The sequence below is a fragment of the Hemitrygon akajei genome, unplaced genomic scaffold, assembly GCF_048418815.1.
Source record: "Hemitrygon akajei unplaced genomic scaffold, sHemAka1.3 Scf000048, whole genome shotgun sequence".
Lineage (NCBI taxonomy): Eukaryota > Metazoa > Chordata > Chondrichthyes > Myliobatiformes > Dasyatidae > Hemitrygon > Hemitrygon akajei.
This window is the reverse complement of record NW_027331934.1, coordinates 2663884-2685870: the sequence shown is the minus strand read 5'-3', so window position 1 is coordinate 2685870 and position 21987 is coordinate 2663884. Positions and strand designations below refer to the sequence as shown.

Below are 21987 nucleotides of genomic sequence, written 5' to 3'. Positions count from 1 at the left end.
GAAGCTCCATGGCCAGTTACTGACCCTTATGCAGGCGCGGGATATTCCGCCCATGCTTTAATTTTACATGGAGTCACAACAAATTCGATATATTGAAAAGTACAGTGATCCCAATTCTGCACCGATATGCGATCACCCACCGCCACCTCGTCTCAAAACTAAACAGTACCCAGGTTTCCTGTTCTACATTACCGTCATTACACAGGAAGGTTTTAAGCATACTTTTCCACATTCCTGCTGAACCACGATGTCAGCGTTGTGATCAGTCCTTCCTCCCTGGTCCTTTAACTGGAATGGAATGTGCGATACCAGTGGTAAGAAACTTGGCTTCTGTCTGCGCTGCAATATCATCGGAAGATCGCAGATTCGAGTCCTGAAAATTTTAGGTGCTGATGTTACCGACTGTTTCCACCACGGCTTAAACTGTACGAGGCACACATATCTGAGCGGTTGACGTGAGGTGGCTGTGGTGCTGCTCGCGATAGAGAAAACAAAGAGAAGCTGAGAGATTGAATGTGTGTGTGTGTGTGTGTGTGTGTGTGTGTGTGTGTGTGTGTGAGAGAGAGAGAGAGAGAGAGAGAGAGAGAGAGAGAGAGAGAGAGAGAGAGAGAGAGAGAGAGAGAGAGAGAGAGAGAGAGAGAGAGAGAGAGAGAGAGAGATGGAGAGAGATATGGGGTGAGGCAGACTGAAAAGGTGGAACCTGGAATACTGTGGTGGAGAATTTGAACAGAGAGTCTGTATGGTGAGACTAGAAAAGCGTGGAATACAGGGGGGGGGGAGGAAAAATAAAGCGATTTCACATTTTAAAGTAGGTTTAAAATTTTGCAGCACACGGTTATTCTTCCCGATGTTTGTCTGGATGGGAACATTTGTGATGTCAGCTCCGTTGAAACCACAATGCATCCTCATGCGACAATACATGGCAATAGGTTTGAAGGCTGATTCTCCCGTTACGCAGTGTACGTTATCCACGAACCTCCTTAGGTTTAAATCCATTTATGTTCTCCTGTAAATTATATATAATTTCTAGTAACTCTTCTTTCTTTAATTTACCTTTGTCAGGTTTGAAATACAATGCGCTACTGCTAGAAAAGCGAATGTTCATTATATTTGCACTTGGATGCCCACGACAATACACTTGAACAGAAGCTGAAAAGCTGAGTCTCAAGTTCATTTGAAGCACTGAAGCCCAAACAATGTTTCTGCCCGGGATTGAACTGGGGACCTTTCGCGTGTAAAGCGAATGTGATAACCACTACACCACAGAAACCGTGCAAAGCGCTCAATGCTTTGCGCTCTTGAGCAATGACCCGAGGCTCCCCCTCCCCGCCCTGCTCTGAAGTACAACAATAAATACAAAACATTCCCCACTGTTCCTTTCCGTTTTCAGTAACAAGTATTACATAGGTTAGAGAGAAAGGTTCAATAGTTTAGGACTTTATTCCATGGAGTGTAGAAGAATGAGGGGAGACTTGATAGAGGTATATAAAATTATGATGGGTATAGATAGAGTGAATGCAAGCAGGCTTTTTCCACTGAGGCTAGGGGAGAGAAAAAAAATCAGAGGACATCGGTTAAGGGTGAAGGGGGGAACAGTTTAAAGGCATATATGTCAAACTCAAGGCCCGCGGGCCAAATCCGGCCCGCGGTAGAATTATCTTTGGCCCACGAGATAATATCTAATTACTATTAAAGCTGGCACCAGTAATCGAAGCGCCTATGGCGTATGATATGGCTAATGCTGAATTTACTCAGGTACCAGGTTTTCAGGGTTTTTAGTGTTTATTCGGCAGTCTTGCTCGGCAGTCTTCTTCATAAGAAACGGAATTTGTAAAGTGAAACACTTTGTAGTTATAGCAGAGGCTGAGACACATGAGAGCAGGCTGAAAAAACGGAGTCAACGAAAGCTGCGTTCGCACGCGTCCGACTGATCCGGCCCGCATGAAGCTGCATTTTGCTCAATCCGGCCCGTGACCTAAAATGAGTTTGACACCCCTGGTTTAAAGGGAACATTGGTGGGGGGGGGGGGGGGGTTCTTCACACAAAGAGTGGTGAGAGTGTGGAATTAGATGCCAGATGAAGTGGTAAATACGGGCTCACTTTTAACATTTAATTAAAGCTTGGACATGTACATGGATGCGAGGTGTATGGAGGGATATGGTCCAGGCGCAGGTCAGTGGGACTAGGCTGAAAAATGGTTCGGCAAAGCCAAGAAGGGCCAAAAGGCCTGATTCTGTGCTGTAATTATGGAAAACCCTGAACATCCTCTACATAGCACCATCCAGAGACAGAGAAGCAGTTTCAGCGACAGGTTACTATCGATGCAATGCTCCTCAGACAGGATGAAGAGGTCAATACTCCCCAATGCCATTAGGCTTTACAATTCAACCGCCAGGACTTAAGAACTTTTTTTTAAAGCTATTATTAATGCTTTTTGAGATAGTGATTTAGATGCATATCATATTTTTACTGAGTTAAGTATTGTATGTAATTAGTTTTGCTACAACAAGTGTATGGGACATTGGAAAAAAGGTTGAATTTCCCCATGGGGATGAATAAAGTATCTATCTATCTATCTATCTATCTATCTATCTATCTATCTATCTATCTATCTATCTATCTATCTATCTATCTATCTATCTATCTATCTATCTATCTATCTATCTAATGTTCGATGGTTCTATGGTTATGCGCCATATACAGAGATATGCATTAACAATTTCCTGTCGAGTGTTGGTTAAGGCGCGACATGTGACAGTTAACTAAACTGTGTTGTATTAATCGGCAAGGAATTAAAACACCTTCTGTACTCTAGCTTCCAGTAGTCTCCACAGGGTGGCGCTCGGGCTCACGTGCGAAATTTAACAATGCCTTTAAGCTTTCTCACCCTGTCTCTCTCGTCCGTTCTCATCACCTCAGATTACAAGTTAATTGAAGCAAGTGAGAGAACCATGTGCCGATACATTTATATCCAACAGGACGCGTTACAAGCCAGGGTTACTTGTGAGATGATGCCAGCGGTGTAGTAACGAATCACGGCCAATCGTCCCACCGAGTCCGCACTGACACCAGACACACCGTCACACTGAGATTTCATTAATGATCACCGTCCAATCTGTTCCGTCGGATCGCAACCAGACCAAAACATCAACGGCCAATTAAACGACCTATTGAAGGAAAATTCTATTGGTAACAACAGCCTTCAGGAACGGAGCGGCAAGTCGATCAGCTCTGAGGTCGCAGTGCAGTGATCACTCTCCAGCCAGAAGGACGTCAGCAGAATCGAGGGAGGAGTCGTTTCTTGAACAGAGGCTTGGTGATCTCGGGACATGTGAGAATTATTTTATAATTCGGCCCAGAAAGAATGCAGGTTCATGTTGAGAGAGAGGGAAAGTGATATCAGCATCTCCATACCATTTCCGGCCATTGAGGTTACGATTAATATCTCTTTTTTTTCGCGTGTGCCTGAAGCTTATTGTGGACTTCAGGAAGGAGAGAGATACCAATCCTCATAGAGGGATCAGAAGTGGAGAGAGGGAGCAGTTTCAGGTTCCTGGGTGTTAAGATCTCTGAGGACTTGACCTGGTCCCGACAAATCGATGCAGTTATGAGGAAGGCAAGACAGCGGCTATCCAGTACTTCATTAGGAGATTAACGAATAGACTGAAACAACTTCTGGAGAGCATTCTGACAGGCTGCATCACTGTCTGGTGGGGGGGGGGGGGGGAGGGCGGGAGCGTTGCTACTCTACCGGAAGGAGAGATGGGGAGATGGGGAGTCTTATGATCATGCGGATGAGAGCTATGGATGGGGAGAACAAGTGAGCACTCAGTACTCAGTCGGTGAACTTTCCATGAGCGAAGCTGGCAGGCGACAATTACAGTCTGATTATTAAAGGAACAGCGGCATCTTACCATTCTCCGGCGGAAATCAGTGTCGAGACTTGGATGGCAGTGTCGCAAGGACGTGGCGGTGGAACGAACCCAAGTGCTGAACACGGGCGCGGAGGCCGAGTCTGGAGGTGTTACCGTCGTAGCGAGCGTGGACTGAGTGCCAAGGGAGTCTTTACCCGGAGTCTTGGTTTCAGTACAGAATTCAGGAACAATCCTAGACTTAGAACCGATAGTCCAAAGAACCATGGAACGAGGCTACTCGTACACGAGTCGACCAACAAACTGGCAGCTCCTAGTTGTGGTCACAGGGTTTTTACACTGCTTTTGCTGATGGAAAGCAGGTGTTTGTAGGTAGTGGAACCTGGGAATGATTGGGAATTAAACGAGATGATTCAGGCACAATTCCTGAGCCAGGTGCCAGAGGGGTCAATGATAGGCATCCTTTGATATGTTGGAATAATAATGCTGGAACTCTTCCCTGGTTGGGAACAGATTACTTGATGTTAATCTTCATCTTCTCCTGAATCTTTCCTTGTACGTTGTTACTCTGTGTGTCCAGACGCCACATTATGGCTGAAAATTTTTAAATTTCATTTCAGTTGATTATCCACTCGCACTGCTACATTTTCTCAGCCAGATCATGTGAACGTTCATTTACCTTTCGCACTTGAGATCCCTCCAATAATATATCATCAATGCCGCTAAATCTGGGGCACCAAGTGAGAGACAGCTAGTTACCGACCCGCTACCTATTGGATCGTGACATTCAGTCAGCCTATGTCAATCTGTCCAGTAATACTGAGAAAGTAATCATTTCTCAAACTCCACAGTGCTTCTCATTGATAATCGCCTTGTCAATTAGGCTCCATCAAATTCGCAATTTCTGATACAGCACAACAAGACAAAAACAGACAGCAGACGACAGGCAGCAAGACAGACGAGTAGATAGATAGATAGATAGATAGATAGATAGATAGATAGATAGATAGATAGATAGATAGACAGACAGACAGAGACAGATAGATAGATAGATAGATAGATAGATAGATAGATAGATAGATAGATAAATAGACAGATAGATAGACAGATAGATAGATAGATAGATAAATAGATATATAGATAGATAGATAGATAGACAGACAGACAGACAGACAGATAGATCGATAGATAGATAGATAGATAGATAGATAGATAGATAGATAGATAGATAGATAGATAGATAGATAGATAGATAGATAGATAGATAAAAGCACACAGACAGTTATGCCGACCGGCCCTGTGGCTCAAAAGGATAGGGAAAGGAAGAGGAAGGCAGGGAGGCAGTAGTAATAGGGGACTCTATAGTCAGGAGTTCAGACAGGCGATAATGTGGACACAGGAAAGAAACTCGGAAGATAGTTTGCCTCCCAGGTGCCAGGGTCCGGGATGTTTCTGATCGCGTCCAAGATATCCTGCGGTGGGAGGGAGAACACCAAGAGGTCGTGGAACATATTGGTACCAATAACGTAGGTAGGAAAAGGGAAAGGGTCCTGAAAGAAGACTATAGGGAGTTCGGAAGGAAGTTGAAAAGCAGGACCTCAAAGGTAGTAATCTCGGGATTACCGCCTGTTCCACGCGACAGTGAGAATAGGAGTAGAATGAGGTGGAGGATAAATGCGTGACTGAGGGATTGGAGCAGGAGGCAGGGATTCAGATTTCTGGATCATTGGGACCTCTTTTGGGGCGGGTGTGACCTGTACAAAACGGGCGGGTTGCACTTGAATCCCAGGGAGACCAATGTCCTGACGGGCAAGTTTGATAGAGCTGTTGGGGAGGCTTGAAACTAGTTTGGCAGGGTGAGGGGTGGGAATCAAAATGTGAGTGCAGGGATTATGGTAGAAAGACAAGAGCATGATGCGACGAGTTCTGAGTTGATGAGGAAGGGGACAGAACATAATTGTAGCCAGTTATAGGGGTTTTAATGTGTCTATTTCAATGCTAGGAGTATTAGGAACAAAGAGGATGAACTTAGAGCATGGATTAGGATGTGGATCTACGATGTTGTGGTTGTTACCGAAATTTGGTTGAAGGAAGGGCAGGACTGGATGATGCAGGTCCCGGGGTTCAGGTTTTTTAAAAGGAATAGGATGGGAGGTAGAAAAGTGGGGTTGGGTGAGTGGCATTGCAGGTCAGGGATAATATCACGGCTATAGAAAGGGAGAACACTGCAGAAGGAGTGTCCACTGAGTCGGCGTGGCTGGATGTCAGAAATAGGAAGGGATCAATCACTGTGCTGGGAGTAGTCTGTAGGCCCCCAAATAGCCCGCGAGACACCGAGGAGCAGATAAGCAGGCTTATTTTAGAATGATGCTGGAAATACATGGTAGTAGTTATGGGTGACTTCAACTTCCGTCATATTGACTGGCACCTCCTGGGTGCAAGGGGGATAGATGGGGCTGAATGTGTCAGGTGTGTTAAAGAAGGGTTAGTGACACAGTATGTGGACCTGCCGACGGGAGGAGAGTCTATACTGGATCTAGTTCTGGGGAATGAACCTGGTCAGGTGACAGACTTCTTGGTGAAGGAGCATTTTGGTGAGAGTGACCACAACTCCCTTAGCTTCAGCCTAGCTATGAAAAAGAAATAAAATCAGACTAAATGGTAAAGTGCTTAACTGGGGAAAGGCTAACTTTGAAGGGATGAGGCAGGAACTAGCAACAGTAAATTGGAAACAAATGTTCAAAGGGGAAAGCACAGAAGTAATGTGGGAAATTTTATGGATCACTTGAGCTGGGTTCAGGATAGGTTTGTCCCACTGAGGCAAGGAAAAAATGATAGGAAGAGGGAGCCGTGGCTGACAAAGCATGTGAGGCAACACCTCAAGAGGAAAAAGGTAGCATATATTAGATATAAGAAGCAGGAAGTAGGAGGAGCTTATGAGAAATATTGTGTAGCCAGGAAGAAACTAAAGAAAGGACTTAGGTGAGCTCGAGGGCGGTATGAGAAGGCCTTGGCATGTTGGATTAAGGAGAACCCCATGGCGTTCAATGCGTATGTGAAGAATAGGAGGATGACGAGAACGAAGGTGGGACCGCTAAAGGATGAAGAGGGCAACATGTGCCTGAAGGCAGAGGAGTTAGAGGAGGTCCTAAATTAATACTTTGCTTCAGTATTCACAAGTGAAAAGGATCTTGATCAGGATGAGGTCGAAGTTGAGAGGGCCTGTGCACTTGACAATGTGGAGATTAAGGAAGATGAAGTGCTTAAGACTGATAAATCCCCAGGGCCGGATATGATGCACCCCAGGTTGTTTTGGGAATTGAGAGAAGAGATCGCAGGAGCATTAGCTATGACCTTTGAATCCTCTTTGGCTGCAGGGGAAGTGCCGGAGGACTGGAGAATGGCAAATGTAGTTCCCTTGTTTAAAGAAGGCAATAGGGAGAAACTTGTGAACTATAGACCGATGAGTCTTACGTCGGTGGTATGCAAACTACTGGAAAGGATCCTTAAGGATAGGATCTACGAGCATTTGGCGAAGTACATTCTACTCCTGGATAGTCAACATTACTTTGTGAAGGGAAGATCGTGCCTCAGGAGCCTGATTGAGTTTTTTGAAGCGGTAACAAAAGAAATTGATGAGGGTAGGGCCGTGGATGTGGTCTACATGGACTTTAGCAAAGTATTTGACAAGATCCCTATTGAGAGACTCATCCGGAAAGTCATGAGGCATTGGGATGTGGAACCTTAGCTGTTTGGATAAAAAATTGGCTTAATGGCAGAAAGAAGAGGGTAGCTGTAGAAGTGTACAATGTACAGGGTATGTTAATTAAAATGGCTTCTTTGGTTTTCTGGAGTAGGAATGCTTTTATGTCTGATAAGTGTTTTCTCTCGCAGTTGTTTGGCTTTGGACTTGCTGATATGGGGATTGTATTCATTTTTTAACCAATGGGGAATGTTATTTTGGCTTGTGGGGCTGGGAGCTTGGGGGTTTTCGCGGGTTTTCAGGGGAGTCGGGAAGAAGACGCCGAGGAAGGTGGACGTGCGCCGCACTGCTCGGTCGACCAGCCGGGTGGTCCCAGGTGCGAGGACGTGGAGGTCGGAGGAGAGTGACGAGGGGTCGAATGGTTCGATGGTTGAGCTCCAACGATGTGCACTAAACTGACTGAACTTTGATAAGTTGGCGCCTTTTACTTTATTTATTTTCCTTCATATATACTGTATTGCATAGTACTCTTTTAGTTTTAGTAAAATCTTTAAAGTGTATTCCATAAAGGTATTTGGTGTGAGTTTGATATTGTGTGTGTATGCGAGGCGTAAACTTGATTCTCACAGCACCTGCGTGTACGGGAGGTGGAGTTGGTGAGCGGTTGGATCTCCTTTTCCCCTAGACATATACCGGCCTGTTGGGTTAGTGTTACAGAAGGAAAGTATTCTGCCTGGAGGTAGGTGACTACGGGAGTGCCGCAGGAATCCGTCCTGGGACCCCGCCTTTTGTGATTTTTATAAATGACCTGGATGCAGATGCGGAAGGATGGGTGAGTAAGTTTTCGGATGACACGCAGATTGGAGGAGTTGTGGATGGAGCTGTAGGTAGTAGAAGGTTACAAGAGGATATACACAAGCGGCAGAGTTGGGCAGGAAAATGGCAGATGGAGTTCAATCCGGACAAGTGTGAGGTGATGCAGTTTGGAAGCGCAAACCAGAGGACTGAATACAGAGTTAATGGTCAGTTACTTATCAGTGTAGATGAACAAAGGGACCTTGGGGTGCAAATCCATACATCCCTCAAGGTCGCTGCACAGGTTGATAGGGTAGTTAAGAAGGCCTATAGGATGCTAGGCTTCATTAACAGGGGGAATGAGTTCAAGAGTAGAGAGGCCATGTTGCAACTCTACAATTCTGTGGCGAGTCCGCACTTAGAGTATTGTGTTCAATTCTGGTCACCTCATTATAGGAAGGATGTGGAAGCTATGGAGAGGGTGCAGAGGAGATTTACCAGGATGTTACCTGGTTTGGAGAATAAGTCATATGAAGCAAGTTTAGCAGAGCTGGGACTTTTCTCTTTGGAGCGTTGAAGCATGAGTGGGGACTTGATAGAGGTCTACAAGATTATGAGAGGCATAGATAGGGTGGATAGTCAGTACCTGTTTCCCAGGGCACCAACAGCAAACACCAGAGGGCATACGTACAAAATTAAGGGAGGGAAGTTTAGGGGAGAAATCTGGGGTAAGTTTATTACACGAAGGGTTGTGAGTGCCTGGAATGACTTGCCAGCGATGGCGGTGGAGGCTAAAACATTAAGTGTATTTAAGAGCCTCTTGGAAAGGCACATGGATGAAAGAAAAATGGAGAGTTATGGGGTGGTGTGGGATTAGTACTTTTTTAAAGAATTACATGGGTCGGCGCAACCTGGAGGGCTGAAGGGCCTGTACTGTGCTGTAGGCTTCTATGGTTCAATGGTTCTATGGGAAGAAGTATAGTTCAGGTAATTGTGTGAGACGATGGACTTATGATGTACGACAGTAGATAAGCTGGCTCGGAAGACAGAGAAAGAGAGATTGGAAATGGATCAGGTAAAACTAAAGGCGTGTTGGAAATTGGAGCTGGTTGATGAAATCAACGAGCAGCGTCCAGGAAGTAGCAGCAATGCTGTCGTCTGTGTCCCGCGGGAGATTTCGGACAGTGACACCGCTGTCGGCTTGGAACACGGACCGTTCCACGTAGCCAATAAAAAGGCAGGAATAGCCGGGATCCATGCGAGTGCCTATGGCTACAAGGGTCTTCAAAGTGGGGGAGGGGTGGGTGGGCGGGGGATGTGAATATTTTTACAGGTACTGTACCTGTTATTCGTTCAGCGACAATTGCCAGTTCAACACATTTATTCGAATCTAATCTGAATTGGGTCTGGATGACCGCTGTCCTTACTGCCACTGATATCTGCGATTCATGTTTAGTAGTATGGTTTAGCTGACGGACGTGTTCGTATTCAGGTATTATCGTTATGTTTAAGATTGACAGGATAAGCAGTTTGATTCATGTGTGAAAATGTCACCACTAGTAGAACTATTTATGTATCGTGAAAAGACCGGGTCACATCAGATCCCTCCAAGTATAAACACAATACCATGTGATACTTAAAAATAAAACAGCGAGCTTTTTCTGTGAACATTTTGGGCTATTCCCGATATTATTGAGATCAGAATAACAACAAATAATGTTCCTATCTCCCTCTGTCCGTGTGGGCACTCAATGGGGCCCTTGTTCAAAAATATCTCTCCTCCAAACTCGATAATATCTAGCCCATAACAACTTTCAGGACCATTCTGTCCGCGGCAACAGGGATTGTAAATGACATCATTGATGACAATGGGTTTTTGACGATTGTAGCTGGATGGAATATCAGCATTTTATTTCTTGCAATACAGCGGACACTGGAAATGCATTTTTTTCGCCAGTGTGATCTCCGTTGTCCAGGAATAACCAGTACCTGCTGGAAATAATGTCTGCAGTACGGTTACAGGAACAAGGGAGACTTGTGCGGACCGCTGGTAGTCAATGGAGTCGCGCAGAGGACGATCAGCAGAAACCGGAGATGGGGGAGGGAAAGTCGTGCCTGGTGGTAGAGTGGCTATGGAGATGGTGGAAGTTACGGTAAAATATCTTGCATGTGGAGGCTCGTGGCGTGTTACCTGAGGACAAGGAGACCCAATCCTTTTTTATTATTCTGGGTGGGATGGAGTGATGGTACCTGGGGGAAATGCGTCAGAGAATGGTGATAGCAGCATCGATCGTGGCGGAAGGGAATCTCCATTGACTGTAAAATGTCTGGAGATGAAATTCTCATCAATGGAAATGATAGAATGGAATAGCACTTTGGCGAGTGTCCGTTTGGCAGAAAGTATCATCAGGATGACTGTTGGAGTCAGTAGCATGGCTTTGTAAAAGATGTCGGTAGATAATCTCCCCCTGGAGTTGGGAACAGAGAGATCGAGAGACAAGATTGGTGTCAGAACGGGTACAACCTGATCTGAGGGCGGTGTGGCAAGTTGTAGGCCGGGTAGATGAGACTGACGAGCTCAGCGTGGCTGCAGGAAGAGGCACCAATTCAGTTGTCAATGGACTCGCAGCAGCAATTCAGCCGCCACTGTCGGGAATGAACGGGTTGGTTCTGGAACACGGATGCCCTCGCAGGAATATGGCCTTGCAGCTGGACCAACGAATCGGGAGGACAGAGGAATGTACTGTGGAACCGTGGGGCGAAATGCACTACAATCAGTAGAGCAAAGAAGGGAAATGAGCCAGCGAATTCGGGACCAGCATTGCAGCTGCATAAGGGGCTTGTCTATGCAATTTCCGCTTGTTAGGTGTGATAGGAATAAGGATATCGCCGGGCCAAGAGGGACAGAACGTGCCCGCAATATATAGAACGTAGTGGTATCCGGACGGGCGACGCCGCTAAGTCACGACTTTTTCGGAACAATGAGGGCAAGCGGAGATTTTACCACATTCTTTAGCTGCTCCCTAAACTTGGCCTGTGTAACGGCGTAAAGGGCCGTGTTTGTACAACAGCTCAGAAGCTGCAGAATGATGCCCAGCTCTCGAAGGGAATCTGGCGGAAGCAAACGTATGGGAAGATAATTCAGCCGATCCCACGCAGAGAACACACTGAAAGGTGCCCACAGCAGGATGAAATTACCCGAGACCATCAGCAATAAAACGAGGGATTTCCTGCGTTTCTCCATCTCCGGGTCTCTGGCACTCTGTCCGTTACCGGGAACTCTGAGTCTCCTGCGGGCTCTGCTGGTGACTAAGACGTGCCTGACAGTGATTCCATTCGTAACCAGAACCAGCACAAATGGGAGTACAGGGGTGAGGAAGGAATAAAATAGGTCAATTTGATTCGTGAAATGTAAAAACTGATATCTCTGTTGACAGATGAATGGAGCAATTATCCATGTGTATTTCTCTGACAGTCGAAAATACCAGTAAATATTCTTTAAATTGCTGACCACAGTGATTGTCCCCAAAACCACGGACGCAGTTTTCCGCGTGCAATATTTCGTTTTCAACTTTTGACAACAAATGGCGACAAACCGATCAAAGGTGAACGAGACGGTGAACCAGACAGAACAGTCGGTTGCGGTGCAAATCAGAGCAGCGTGGATATTACACCCCTTGGGCATTGAGCGGGTGAAGACGAAGGGATGAATGTACTTAAGTGGAATCTTGCTCAATATCAGGTCCAGGATAAGAACCAGAAGATCCGCCGCTGCCATGGCAACCAGATAGCAAGTGACAACTCTGGAGAGGCCGCACTTTCCCCGAGACAGGATGAATATGGTCACCATGTTCACTGCGAAGGAGAATAAACAATCAGGGCAAATACAACAGGAAGAGCTCTCTTAAAACGAGTGTAATGTGTGTCAATGATTGAAATGAGTGTACCTGACGGAATAATGTAATCGTAGCGATTACCAGTTGAATAAAATTGAACCATTTTGCAAAGTAGTGTAATCTTAGCGCAATCTGTTCGATCGAAAATCAGCAACGAAACGGAAAGCGAAGAACACAGGTAACGTCGGCCGATGGTTGTGAAATTCCGTACATGCTGAGGGAAAAAGATCCGAATGATGCTCCGCGGAATCTCCGTGAAATAATTATCCTTGACACTCACCATCTCTGGCTGAGGCGCAAATTCCCGTCCCTGATCCTTAGCCAGGGCGGCTGAATTTGCAGATGTAGTCCAAAACCTTATTTTTGCACGTCACTTCCTGTTTGCCAACATTGAGTGAGTATTACCTTGAAATCGTACCACGAGTCTCACCAGCTCCTCCTTGTACTTCTGCCTTTACAATCCTATGCCAGTCATTAATGTCTCGAAAATGCCTTATTTGTTCAGCAACAGTGAAACTGATTTGCCACCAGAACAATTCGTCATGGTCAGCATTTCAAGAACTTACAGTGGTCTATCATGTTTTCAGGGGAAAAAAATCATGTTTTCAGAAAGATGTTCCTTAGGCTTTACGCACGGTCAAATGCAGCTGGCGTGAAAATATATATTAAAGATCATTGCATTTTACAATTTTTGGGTCCCAATCGGAAAATGCATTTGATGAACACAGTGGGCAGGAGGGTGGCCAGAGCCAGAAGATGCAACCAGTGATTATATTCCGGAGACAATGCTTCCTTTGCTTCAGCGGCACCTCGGTCAGCACATGGAAGTTGGAAAGGAACTAACGAATTTATTAACTTTCTAATCCGACCGATGTTGTTGGAGATGATCAGAGAGAAACGGAGGAGGGGTCGTCACACTAACGTCATTCTTTCTGCTGGAAGGCAGATAATTAGACGATTTATCCAACATAATTCTGCGGCAGCCTCACGCTGCCAACTGAAACGATAGGAAAAGAAATGTGGATACAGAGCTGGCGAACGCAAAACGCGCGGAAGCGGAGCCATTAAGATAAATGTTCACAGTTTAGAGAACGTAATGCCGCTGCTGAACGACACCCAATGTGGAAACGTGTAGAACGAACGGCGTTTTCTAAGGAACTCCTGCAAGCCTATAGGGCGAGATAGGAGCCAAAATGCGAAAGACACTTCGATAATGTGGTCGCCACGGCCGAAGGTCCTGACAGCGGAGTGACCTGGTTAAGTTCACGGGAATCCTGGACTGCAGATGACCGATCAGATCGATTAGCCACGGAAAGACTAGGGGTTGGAACCCAGTTTAATTGCAATTGACCCTCAAGTGAGGGGAAACAAAATCTTGATTCATCGCAGACATTCTCGCGGCGAGGAGAAAGCGAATGGAAAGCGGAGATCCATTTTAACATGCAATGATTCAACGTTTCGGTGGTAGGCTGCTGTGCTGAGCGACTGTCAGTAAGTTCACTCGTCAGAAATTTAACCATTACATCAGGAGCATTAACTGAACCAGCCTGACCACGCCACAGGACCATAAGCTACTTAAATCATGATTGACGTGTTTCCCTTCCAAAACTGTCTTCTTACCTTCTCTACATAAACGTTGATGTCTCAGTTAAGAACCGCTTAAATTACGCAAATACGGGCACAGGGCCATCAAACGCGCCTCATACATGAGATCGTTTAATCGCTGGACCATTCTCGTAAACCTGCTCTGTATCAACACCACTGCCAACACATACTCTCTTGAACAGAGATCGTCGGGACAGAAAACTACCAAAGTGCATAGGAAAAAGGTTTGTTTAATTAACACATTGTAGTGCGACAGCATCATTAATTATTAGAATGAGAGGTACACGTGATAAGAAAAATGCGGTGACGTATTAAAGAGAGACTCACCAGGAAGAGCAATAATGGCGAGGACGGGGAAGAAAACCACTTGAATGGCGACGAGAACATATGTAACTCGAAAATCTACCGGCACCCAATAGTCTGTAGAAATGTATGGAAACATCCAGAAGACACTTCTCCCATTTCCCGTTATATTCCAGGCTGCGCTTCCCGGATTCCGATCCATGACAGAATGAGCCAGTCCGTCCTCACTCTCCCTGACACTGCAGCTCCGCTTATCTGTCCGTGGCAGGGGAAGCTGCTCTCGCTGAAACTGAGGGAACCGAGTGATCGGGGCTCTTATTAAACAGAGAGAAAAATAATCTCCGGTGACGTCAGTAGCCTACCCTGAAAAGACTCTAATTATTTTCCGCAAAGCTACAGGAAGAGTTAACCCTTGGTCTACCAGGTGGCTGAGGAAGAAGTGTGTAGATAAATGCTGCTGTGGCCACATATCCTGAAATTACTAAAATAAATTTTAAAAATATCCCACTGCACTGGTTTAGCACAGTTTGAAGTGGAAATAAGTCCAAAATGAGCAAATATATGCATTTTCCTTAAAACACCCGGGTTAGCAAAGCGGTAAATTAGTCAAAATCACATTTGATCCATCTTGGCTGGTGTAAGATGAATGGAAGAAAACAGCGGTTCTGAAAGAGAGCGGCATTAGCGTGGAAAGTAGAGGTTTTATGAGACAGAAAAGGACTGTCAGCCCTCTGTGCAAATGTGCTCTCATGTTCGACAGGAGTAGCAGGTGGACAAGAAAGGTAGACAAGGGGAGGAAGGGAAGAGTGAGAGTGAAAGAGACAGTCAGAGAGAGAGAGAGAGAAAAAGGGAGGGAGACAGAGAGAAAGGGTGAGAGAGAGAGAGAGGTGGGGACAGAGAGAGACACAGAGAGAGAGAGATAGAGAGAGAGAGAGACAGAGAGAGATATACAGCGACAATAACGATGGAGTTAACTGTCGGCAACTGGGTTCCCTCCAGCGCAATGCGGATCAGATCACTGAGTGGTCAATAAGTATTCTTTGCGACGGTTTTTCTGTGGTTTCACAAGAGGCTGTTTATTATTTTTCATGTCATCCTGATATACTAGTAGATTACCAATCTTCAACATGGGCACTGTGTCTCACTTTCCTGTAAAATCCTGATGCTGTTGAACCAGAAATTAGCAAGAAAAATAGAGTGTTTTCCTTACGGCCCATAAGCCTCCCCACATCGCATACAAAGCCCAGGCCGCAGACAAACAGAGATTTCAACTGTATGGCAAATGATGCTGTTCCGCTGTGTGCAATGTGTCCGTGTGATTGGATGTGCTTTAATCCAGGCAGAATCAGCATTTTTCTGTAAAGTGACTTTTTATTTGTTGGCAAGCAAACGTGCCGCTGTAACTTTGTACAATTTACCCTCGATTGAAGATCACACAGAAATAAACATCCACCAGTGATCTAAATGTGTTATTCGGATTATTTTATTATTATTTTTTCCTCTTTATTCGGTTCTTTGGAATGTTTCCTCTCACTTGAGCAGTGTCCGCAATCCTATGGTATTTCAACAAAGTCTATGGAAACTAGAATTGTTTTCATTTTCCACAGACATGTAAGCCTGCAAAGGCTGAACAAAAAATTCTCTTCCTTACTGTTATTTATCTCTGTTGCGTTTGCAATGAATTCCCTTAGAATTCAGCTCAGAGATCTAGAAGCAGCGGAACGGGCACGTTTATTCGAATTGTCGATAGCAATAAATTTGAAAAAGAATGTGTTTCAAGCTGGGAAAATTTTGATTAAAAGTATATATGTTCTATTAAACATATTTCTTTGCCACAAAAAAAAGTCAGGCAAGCACAGTCGTGTAACGTTCAATAAACCATTGCAGAGTCAGTGCCGAAGAAATATATCATTGCATGCTCCTGTAGGCACCCTTATGTCCAGCCATTGGATACTAACGGCAGATGATTATGTAACTTCCGGTTCTTTATATGCTAATCAACTGAACAGCAATCACATTTAGATTTGACGTATTAGCCCCAAATTTCTTCGGTGTGTGTGCAAAGAATCCCTTTAGTCCTACTGATGTGTAACCCTGTGTGATAAGAACATGGAATTGTACAGCACATTACAGGCCCTTCGTTGTGCCGACCCTCAAACCCTGCATCCCACATAATCCTCCCCCCCACCTTAGATTCCTCCATATACCTGTCTAGTAGTCTCTTAAACTTCTGTAGTGTATCTGCATCCACCACTAACTCAGGCAGTGCATTCCACGCACCAACCACTCTAAGTAAAAAAAAACTTTCTTTAATATCCCCCTTGAACTTCCCTCCCCTTACCTTAAAGCCATGTCCTCTTGTATTGAGCAGTGGTGCCCTGGGGAAGAGGCGCTGGCTGTCCACTCTGTCTATTCCTCTTAATATCTTGTACACCTCTATCATGTCTCCTCTCATCCTCATTCTCTCCGAAGAGGAACGCCTTAGCTCCCTTAATCTCTGATCATCATCCATACTCTCTAAGCAGGCATCATCCTGGTAAATCTCCTCTGTACCCTTTCCAATGCTTCCACATCCTTCCTATAGTGAGGCGACCAGAACTGGACACAATACTCCAAGTGTGGCCTAACCAGAGTTTTATAGAGCTGCATCATTACATCGCGACTCTTAAACCCTATCCTCGACTTATAAAAGCTAACACCCCATAAGCTTTCTTAAATACCCTACCTACCTGTGAAGCAACTTTCAGGGATCTATGGACATGTACCCAGATCCCTCTGCTCCTCCACACTTACAATAATCCTGCTATTTACTTTGTACTCTGCCTTGGAGTTTTTCCTTCCAAAGTGTAACACCTGACACTTCTCCGGGTTTAACTCCATCTGCCACTTCTTAGCCCACTTCTGCATCCTATCAATGTCTCTCTGCAATCTTCAACAATCCTCTACACTACCAACCTGTGTGTCGCCTGCAAACTTGCCAACCCACCAGCATGCGCTTTCTCCGGTCTATTCGGTGTGCTACCCCTGCCCAATATAATGATAAAAATTAAACACAATAAACGTTCTTCCGCAACGACTTCAGTGTTTACTGATATTCTTGCGATAAAAATCAGCATATGATCATGCTGTTGAGGGTACAGGAAATCCCATCAATGATGTAAATGCTGACGTGTTGACTGTTCAGTTTGGTTCTCGCTGAACAAACAGCTTTTATATTTGCCGGCGTGTGAGCGGCCATTGATATTATGGATATTGTTACACCTGTCCTTCGTAACCTGTGACAATGCAATACTCCGCCAGATGTAATGTAGTAAATGCTGATTATGATTTATCCACTGCATATGTTTATGGTAGACAGGTAGAGTATTAAATATTGTTTGTGTGGAAGCTAAAGTTGAAATGAGTAACGTGTCTCCACGAAACTGCATTACTGCGATCTTAAATCACAGCCTCGTCGCTCGTTCTGTAAAAAAAAAGAACTATCTTTTGATGTGCATTTGATATAATTTCCAATCTAGTGCGCAGTGGATACCTATACTGCATAAAAACCAGACCAGATGCAATTTGACAAATTCCAATCTTTTAGCATTGTGATAACGTGATATGAACTGCACCTTTAAGGGAAAATCCAGTGCACGGTGTAGGCGGTGATCCTGCTTTAGAGATTAGCGGTGAAGCTGCAGGACAGTAGCAGCTGGAATAATTCTCTACCTGTGCTGCTAGTTCCGCTGTCACTTTGAGCAGTATTGTCATTGCGGTCCACGCAGATAAAAACGAAACAAGTAATGTACAGAAAACAGGATTGCACTCTGCTGATCACTTTCATCTGGAGAATCGAAAATCAGCTGGCTGCAAGGTTCACAACAGCAGTGAATAAATCGCCAATTGAATTCTATGCATAGAGGAGGAATTTCAATTATTGGTGTCTTTGGAATGGAGTTCAGCGAGTGACCAGGAATCGCAGTTACATCATCACTGTGGTCAGATTTAAGACTCCAGACACAACAACATGAGTAACATGGTCAACGATGGGCGTGAAATAGTAATGAGTTTATCCGCGAGGCCAGTAGTGAGATCATCATCTCAGTTCAGTCGGCTGAGGTTGAACCGCAGTGACAGTGATGTAATTCAAGCAATGATAACTTCAGTGTGAGCAGTGACCTGTTTGACAGTGTAGAACATTCTACCTATTGAAATCAAGAACCCGTGATCATTCCGACGTTACATCATGACACTCTGCTTCCTGCAACACTCACACAATGCTGCTGGAACGCAGCAGGCCAGGCAACATCTACAGTCGACGTTTCGGGCCGAGACCCTTCGTCAGGACGAAGTGAAAGGAAAGATTGTAAAGGATTTGAAAGTGGGAGGGGGAGGGGATATCCAAAATGATAGAAGACAGGAGGTGGAGGAGCTGGAAAGTTGTTTGGGAAAAGGGAGAGGGAAAGGATCATGGGACGGGAGGACTAGGGAGAAAGAAAGGAGGAGGGAGCACCAGAGGGAGATGGAGAACAGGCAAGGCCCGGAACGTCAACTGTACTTCTTCCTATAGATGCTGCCTGGCCTGCTGCGTTCCACCGGCATTTTGTGTGTGTTGCTTGAATTTCCAGCATCTGCAGATTTCCTCGTGTTCGACTCTGCTTCCTGTCCGCTGATCTGTAGTTCCATTCCAGAGAGTGGCTGTTCATGAGGTCCCAGAGATGAGTCTGATTGTGATCGGCGAAGATTTCGGGCAGATTGATCAAGACCGTGTTTCACATCCGTCCCCTTTTCCAGAGAACTCTGTCTTGAATGTTCACTCCTATTGGAGCAAACATGTTTAATTATTGAAAAATCATTATCAATAATGTGTGTTATTTCATTCTATACAAACATGCGGCGTGTTCCATGCTTCTGCATGTGCTGAACTAAGAAGGGTTAGCTACATCTATTTCTGACAGTAATTAATCTGATATGTGATGTGAAATAATTATCTTTCTTTTTGTGCATAGCCTGGTTGAAACGACATTTATTTGCAGTATCACAATATGTGAAACGTGTTAAACGTATCTTTAGACGCAGAGAGTATATGTTAACAATTATATTTACTACATCATTGACACCTTTGGACATCAGAAAAAAAATACATCTGAAGAAAGCTGTAATTGAAGTAAACAGGATATTTTTATTTTTCCCGGTGTGTTCCATTATCTGCACCACTGAGAACAAGCTGCACCGTTTTCATACTTTAGGTTCTTTATCCTCTTCTCCACTGGAAAATGCCCAGAGATTTTTTTTTCTGCAGATGGACCAAATAAAAGAGTTGTAAAGATCTCCTTTCCTCCGCTAGACTGCAGGTCACATTTGAGCAAACATGGTTAGCAAACCTGCTTAGCCCACTTCCACCCTCCACCCCACCGATCAGGGGTACATGCAGTTATGTGAGTTGGTGGAAGATGGTCGTATGAGCAGTTGGTGTCTATCACAGGACCCGGTTATGCGACGATCCACTAACGTCGGACAGATAATCTTTGAAGTGTGCTGATTGTCGCTGGGGTAATCGAACACAGGGACGATTTATTGTCGTTTTAGTCAATTGACATTAACGATTAGAATGAGATCGTGTTGCAGTTTCTGGAGGAGATTCTGGAGAGGGAACGATCTTTACCAAAGGGACGGGTTACCCTTGAATCAGAGGGGTCTAATGGGCTGGTGGGCTGGTAGGCTGGAATTTTCATGTGGGTTTAAACAAAATTGCATTCAATCGGATAAGATGGAACGTAAAAGGCGAGAAAAATAGGAATGGGTGAATACCGGACTGAAGGCGTTCTATTTGAATGCACCGGACATGGTTGAAGAACTTCTCGCACAGTTGCATATGGGAATACGTGTATAGCATGGTGTTAGAATCACTGAATCATTGCTGAAGGAAGATTGTAACTGGGAGATTAATTTCAATGATATACATTGCAGTAAAAGGTTAGCCAAGAATGGAGAAGGGGCAGTGTTGCTCTTTTGGTTAAATGTGAAGTTAAATAATTTAAAAGAGGTGACATGGGGTTGCAAGGTGTTGAATCCTTGTGGATAGAATAATGAACTGTGAGGATTAAAAACCATTAAGTGAGTTAAATTTACAGACAACCCAAACCAGAATAAGGATTTGGTCTACAAAATATAACATGAGATAGAAAACGCCTGTCGAAAGGACAGTATGATAATCGTCATGAGGGTTTAAAATATTCCGCAAGACTGGAAACATCATCTTGATCCCGGAGTACAAGAGACAGAATTTCGAGAATGCCTGCGCGGTGGCTTTTCAGAGCAGCTCGAGGTTGAGCCCACCGGGAGATATTGTGTAAAGAGCCGGAATTGATCAGAGGGCTTTGGTGAAAATGATCACGATATGATCGAACTCACCCTCAAATTTGAAAAAAAAGGATGCATCAAAATTACAGCGGAGTAGAGGGAATTACAAAGCCTTTTGAGAGGAGTTCCCCAGAATCGATTGGAAAAGAACACAGGCAGGCATGACAGCAGAACAACACTGGCTGTAGTTTCCGAAAGGAATTTCAAAAGCACACGATATATACTTACTAAAGAGGAGATGTGTTATAAAGGAAGATGATACAACCGTGGCGCAGAACTCTATTCAACGCCAACATCATAGACATAGAGAAGGCATGCAATACAATAAGTATTAGCGGGAAGTTAAATGATTGGGAAATTTTATATGCCCGCAGAAGGCAAAATAAAACACATTGAAAAGTTAAAGAAGGAATGCAATATAATGCTAGCCAATATGGTTAAAGAAGATACCAAAAGTTTTTTTGTTCAGATACACAAAGTGTACGAGAGAGGCGAAAGTGGAAAGCGATGATCGAGAGGCAGTAATGGGCGATAATAAAATGGTGGACGCACTGAATAAGCATTTTGCATCAATTTTCAAGTCGAGTCAAGTCACTTTTAACTGCCATTTCGACCATAACTGCTGCTACAGTACATTGAAAAAACGAGACAACGCTTTTTCAGGACCATGGTGTTAGATGACCATGGTGTTAGTCTAGTACAAAAACTAGACTGAACTACGTTAAAAAAAAACTACACCAGACTACGGACCTTCCCAGGACTGCAAAAAGTGCACAAAACAGAGCAGGCATTACATTAAATGATAAATAAGACAGTAGGGCAGTAAGGTGTCAGTCCAGGCTCTGGGTATTGAGGAGTCTAATAGCTTGGGTGAAGAAACTGTTACATAGTCTGGTCGTGAGAGCCCGAATGGTTCGGAGCCTTTTCCCAGACCACAGGGGGGAGAAGATTTTGTATGAGGGGTGCGTGGGGTCCTTCATGATGCTGTTTGCTTTGCGGATGCAGCGTGTAGTGTAAATGTCCATGATGGTGGGTAGAGAGACCCCCGATGATCTTCTCAGCTGACCTCACTATCCGCTGTAGGATCTTGTGATCTGAGATGGTGCAATTTCCGAACCAGGCAGTGATGCAGCTGCTCAGAATGCTCTCAATACAACCCCTGTAGAATGTGATGAGGATGGGGGATGGGAGATGGAGTCTTCGCAGAAAGTAGAGACGCTGCTGGGCTTTCTTTGCTATGGAGCTGGTGTTGAGTGACCAGGTGAGATTCTCCGCCAAGAAATTTGGTGCTCTTGACGATCTCTTAACGAGGAGCCGTCGATGTTCAGCGGGGAGTGGTCGCCCTCCTGAAGTCAACAACCATCTCTTTTCTTTTGTTCACATTCAGAGACAGGTTGTTGGCTCTGCACCATTCCGTTAGCCGCTGCGCCTCCTCTCTGTAAGCTGACTCGTCGCTCTTGCTGATGAG

General features: G+C 44.8%; 1 non-coding gene across 1 annotated transcript; it reads right to left on the bottom strand.

Moving 5' to 3' along the window:
• Positions 1-1197: 1197 nt before the first annotated feature.
• Positions 1198-1270, bottom strand: trnav-uac (transfer RNA valine (anticodon UAC)). Its single transcript has one exon. It is a non-coding gene; the product is annotated as a tRNA-Val (tRNA).
• Positions 1271-21987: the final 20717 nt, after the last annotated feature.